Raw genomic sequence first — 6,000 nt, 5'->3', positions numbered from 1 at the left:
TGATTCATGATTTAAAAGGGTAAACCACGTCTGATTCATGCTACGTCTGTTTCATGATTTAAGGTAAACCACGTCTGATTCATGCCGTAAAGATCTACGTCTGTTTCATGATTTAAAAGGGTAAACCACGTCTGATTCATGCCGTAAAAGGGTAAACTACGTCTGATTCATGATTTAAAAGGGTAAACCACGTCTGATTTATGCCTTAAAAGGGTAAACCACGTCTAATTCATGCCTTAAAAGGGTATTGTTATGTTGAAGAAGGTAGATAGATGCTCATCCTTAGATGGTACATAAGAGGTCTGTCACAGAAAATATTACATTTCCATTTCAATTGGTCACTCATATCAAAGACATGTACTACAGGTATTAAAGAGGAGAAATGAAGGAGTAGGAGAGAGGAGGTAGAGGAGAGAGGGGAAGGAGGAGGAGGGAGGAGGAAGAGGGGAAGAGGAGTAGGAGAGAGGGGAAGAGGAGAGGGGAAGGAGGAGGAGGAGTAAGAGGAGGAAGAGAGGGGAAGGAGAGAGGGGAAGATGGAGGCGAGAGGCAGAAGAGGAGGTAAGAGGGGACGAGGAGGCGAGAGGAGGAGGCGAGAGGGGACGAGGAGCCGAGAGGTGACGAGGAGCCGAGAGGTGACGAGGAGCCGAGAGGGGACGAGGAGCCGAGGAGGCGAGAGGGGACGAGGAGGCGAGAGGGGACGAAGGCGAGAGGGGACGAGGAGGCAAGAGGGGACGAGGAGGCGAGAGGGGGACGAGAGGCAAGAGGGGAAGAGGAGGGGAGAGGGGAAGAGGAGCGAGGGGGATTTAGGAGGCGAGAGGGGACGAGAGGCGGAGGGAAAGAGGAGGGGACGAGGAGGCGAGAGGTGACGCGAGGAGCCGAGAGGTGACGAGAGCCGAGGGAGGTGACGAGGGAGCCGAGAGGGGACGAAGGGCCGAGGAGGCGAGAGGGGCCGAGGAGGCGAGAGAGGGGACGAGGAGGCGAGAGGGAGACGGAGGCGAGAGTGAGGAGGAAGAGGCGAGGCGAGGGGGGGACGAGGAGGCGAGAGGGGACGAGGAGGCGGAAGAGGAGGCGAGAGGGGAAGAGGAGGCGAGAGGGAAGAGGAGGCGAGAGGGAAGAGGAGGGGAGAGGGGAAGAGGAGGGGAGAGGGACGAAGAGGCGAGAGGGGACGCGAGAGGCGAGAGGAGGAGGACGAGAGGACGAAGGGAAGGAGGGAGTGTTGAGTACAGAGTAGCAGCATCGTCATGTACCTGGGAGTAAAGGTAGATACGCTCAGTGTTCTTGCTGGCGCAGAACTTCATGTTGGGGTACAGGGGGAGACTGGCCGTAGCATCACCATCAGCAGGACTAAATACACTGTCTGTCTGGGCTGCAGGGAGGGAGAGGAGAAAGGTCACTACGGTCTAGGGGTGAGGCTCCTAATGATCACAATGCCTGCAAGAAAAGGTCAATTGGTGGAAATCAGACTCCATATTACATCTAGAGGGACAGCCACAGTACACAGCAGCTTTAGTTAGAACAGACAGGATATCTATCTAGGTGGGAGACAGCAGCTTTAGTTAGAACAGACAGGATATCTATCTAGGTGGAAGACAGCAGTTTTAGTTAGAACAGACAGGATATCTATCTAGGTGGGAGACAGCAGCTTTAGTTACAACAGACAGGATATCTATCTAGGTGGACGACAGCACCTTTAGTTAGAACAGACAGGATATCTATCTAGGTGGACGACAGCACCTTTAGTTTGAACAGATAGGATATCTATCTAGGTGGAAGACAGCAGCTTTAGTTAGAACAGACATGATATCTATCTAGGTGGACGACAGCACCTTTAGTTAGAACAGACAGGATATCTATCTAGGTGGAAGACAGCAGCTTTAGTTAGAACAGACATGATATCTATCTAGGTGGACGACAGCACCTTTAGTTAGAACAGACAGGATATCTATCTAGGTGGACAGCCACAGTACACAGCAGCTTTAGTTAGAACAGACATGATATCTATCTAGGTGGACGACAGCAGCTTTAGCTAGAACAGACAGGATATCTATCTAGGTGGGAGACAGCAGCTTTAGTTAGAACAGACAGGCTAGAATCTAATGCCTCCCTGTCGTCTAGAATCTAATGCCTCCCTGTCGTCTAGAATCTAATGCCTCCCTGTCTTCTAGAATCCTCTCCCTCTCTGTCTTCTAGAAGCCTCTCCCTCCCTGTCTTCTAGAATCCTCTCCCTCCCTGTCTTCTAGAAGCCTCTCCCTCCCTGTCTTCTAGAATCCTCTCCCTCCCTGTCTTCTAGAATCCTCTCCCTCCCTGTCTTCTAGAATCCTCTCCCTCCCTGTCGTCCAGAATCCTCTCCATCCCCGTCGTCCAGAATCCTCTCCCTCCCCGTCGTCTAGAATCCTCTCCCTCCCTGTCGTCCAGAATCCTCTCCTCCTGTCTTCTAGAATCCTCTCCTCCCCCGTCTTCTAGAATCCTCTCCTCCTCCCTGTCTTCCAGAATCCTCTCCTCCCGTCTTCTAGAATCCTCTCCCTCCCGTCTTCTAGAATCCTCTCCCTCCCTGTCTTCTAGAATCCTCTCCCTCTCTGTCTTCTAGAATCCTCTCCCTCCCTGTCTTCTAGAAGCCTCTCCTCCCTGTCTTCTAGAATCCTCTCCCTCCCTGTCTTCTAGAATCCTCTCCCTCCCTGTCTTCTAGAATCCTCTCCCTCCCTGTCTTCTAGAATCCTCTCCCTCCCTGTCTTCTAGAATCCTCTCCCTCCCTGTCTTCTAGAATCCTCTCCCTCCCTGTCTTCTAGAATCCTCTCCCTCTCTGTCTTCTAGAATCCTCTCCCTCCCTGTCTTCTAGAAGCCTCTCCCTCTCTGTCGTCTAGAAGCCTCTCCCTCTCTGTCTTCTAGAATCCTCTCCCTCCCTGTCTTCTAGAATCCTCTCCCTCCCTGTCTTCTAGAAGCCTCTCCCTCCTTTCTTCTAGAATCCTCTCCCACCTGTCTTCTAGAATCCTCTCCCTCCCTGTCGTCTAGAATCCTCTCCCTCCCTGTCTTCTAGAAGCCTCTCCCTCTCTGTCGTCTAGAAGCCTCTCCCTCTCTGTCGTCTAGAAGCCTCTCCCTCTCTGTCGTCTAGAAGCCTCTCCCTCTCTCGATGGGAATCATGTGTTAACATTGTCAAAGCAAGTGAAGTAGATAATAATCAAAAAGTTAAACAATAAAAATGAACAGTAAACATTTCACTCACAGAAGTTCTAAAAGAATAAAGACATTTCAAATGTCATATGTCTATATACAGTGTTGTAACAATGTGCAAATAGTTAAAGTACAAAAGGGAAAATAAATAAACATAAATATGGGTTGTATTTACAATGGTGTTTGTTCTTCATTGGTTGCCCTTTTCTAGTGGCAACAGGTCACACATCTTGCTGCTGTGATGTCACACTGTGGTATTTCACCCAATAGATAAAGGGAGTTTCTAACAATTGGTTTTGTTTCGGAATTCTTTGTGGATCTGTGTAATCTGAGGGAAATATGTATCTCTAATATGGTCATACATTTGGCAGGAGGTTAGGAAGTGCAGCTCAGTTTCCAACCTCATTTTGTGGGCAGTGAGCACATAGCTGTCTTCTCTTGAGAGCCAGGTCTGCCTACGGCGGCCTTTCTCAACAGCAAGGCTCTGCTCACCGAGCTCTCTCTCTCATTAAGCCGCTCCAAACCCCATAGGTCACTTTTATTGGTCCACTGCAGTGTTCCACATGAACCCTGAGACTGAAGAACGTCTGTCTGGAAATAGAACCCCCAGACAATAGTGTCACATCACCATCAGAAGTGAGTGACATACACAAGGCCATTAACTGCCATTAAATGAGCTTCAGGAAAAGTCCTGAATGGGAAAGACCAGACAAGGCAGGACTAACAGAACACAGTCCTTTTTTTCTGGACATATTTCTGGATCAGAATGTGTGATGTGTTATGATGACTGGGGGCAGGGGTGTCTGGAACTGGTTGGTGCTGTTGAGGGTGTTAATTCACGGACAGACAAGACAAGACATAATATGACTCATTCTTATGGAGTTTTTCAGAGCAATTAAAAAGCTATTAAAAACTTGAGGTAAATGCAAAATACACAAAATAAAAGCAATTTCATGAACCTTTAGTTTAGAGCCAGTTTAAATCCCATAAGGCTGTGAAGTGAAGAAACAATCCCCTTCTATAATAATACTAACAATAATAATAAGTCACACCCTCCCTTACCCAATCACCACACAACGGAGGGAGGCAGCTGGCGGCACATTGATGACTACCTCAGTGATACATAGCATTACAGCATTACAACATATGGGTGACTATTCACCCCAGACAATATCCCCCAGATATGTAGAAGGGAAGAAGGAAAGGAGGGTAGCAGGAAAGGGAAGATTAATGTTGGATTACCATCAGTGTGCTCTTGAGGGCCTGACTGGTCCTCTCCTGGTGATGGTTTGCCTTTGAGCTTCTCCTCCTCCTGCTGCTCTCTCTGTTGACCGTCTGTCTGTCTCTCCTCCTGCCCTCTCTGTTGACCGTCTGTCTGTCTCTCCTCCTGCCCTCTCTGTTGACCGTCTGTCTGTCTCTCCTCCTGCTCTCTCTGTTGACCGTCTGTCTGTCTCTCCTCCTGCTCTCTCTGTTGACCGTCTGTCTGTCTCTCCTCCTGCTCTCTCTGTTGACCGTCTGTCTGTCTCTCCTCCTGCTCTCTCTGTTGCCCCGTCTGTCTGTCTCTCCTCCAGCCCTCTGTTGCCCGTCTGTCTGTCTCTCCTCCTCCTGCTCTCTCTCTCTGACCGTCCGTCTGTCAGTTGTCCGGGAGAGGCAGGACCTCAGGGGGTCCTCTCTGTTGCCCTGTTCTCTGGGGTGACTGATCAGGCCTGGAGCCTGCCCTCTCTGTTGCCCAGTCTGTCTGTCTCTCCTTTATAGATGTACTGTAGCCTGAACTCATATCTCTTGTACAACGTCCGTCAGTTGTGTTCAGTGAAATGTACAAAGGTTCAGTAAGTAGTTCAAAGACCTGGGGGAGCAGAGAAGCAATGGTCACACAGACCAGGAATTCAAATGAGCAGCTGGGGTCACAGATTCCTGTCATTCTGCTCAGACAGGGGTGTTCTGACTTGGTAACACATGGTGAAGACTGGCTGCTGATATGTTGAAAATGAGCAGATACCTGGAGCCAATATGTAACTGATTCTCAACAGCAGGGAACCTTCTTTGATAAATTGTGACATCCTGTGTCTGGAGCTGGGGGAACTGGAAGAACAGACTAATTCACCATTGTAAGGTTTGTTTCTGAAGGTTCCTCTTATAGATGTACAAATGTCAGCCTAATTTTCCCAGTTCAGCCCCTATCCGTGTAGAAAACATGTACAACCACACAGATTAGTTTTGTACAGTTGTGTTCAGTGAAACAAGACATTCTCCCCAACTGCTGCCAAGATTCCAGTACTGTAAACAAGTTCAAAGACCTGTTAGGGGAAACAAGACAAGCAATGTGTCACACAGTCACTCAAATAATGTGCCAAACAAGACATTCTCCTCAGACTGCTGCCTGAAACAAGACAGCTGCTTGCTGCCTGAGAGACACAGATTCCTGTCATTCTGCTCAGACAGCGTGAATATTTGTGACTTGGTAACAAGACATTCTGAAGACTAATAAAATGCTGCTGATATGTTGAAAATGAGCAGGATACAGGCCTGTCAATAAGACATAACTGATTCTCAAACAAGAATTTCATCTGTGCTGGCAAACAAGACATTCTCCTCAGACTGGTCACAAGACCCCTTACTTGATAAATTGTGACATCCTGAAACGTGTTTTGTTGTGGAAACGAACAGGGGAAACAAGAACTGGACTAGACTACTGAACAGACTAATTCATGATGTTTCCATTGTAAACAAGTTTGTTTCTGAAAGGCCATCCTCTTATAGATTTTCTCAAATGTCACCTGACTTCCTGCCAAACGACCTCCCTCAGACGCCTGTCAGCCCCTACAGACTAAC

This window comes from Oncorhynchus gorbuscha, linkage group LG21, assembly GCF_021184085.1.
Source record: "Oncorhynchus gorbuscha isolate QuinsamMale2020 ecotype Even-year linkage group LG21, OgorEven_v1.0, whole genome shotgun sequence".
NCBI lineage: Eukaryota > Metazoa > Chordata > Actinopteri > Salmoniformes > Salmonidae > Oncorhynchus > Oncorhynchus gorbuscha.
Note: the sequence above shows the minus strand (reverse complement) of the source record.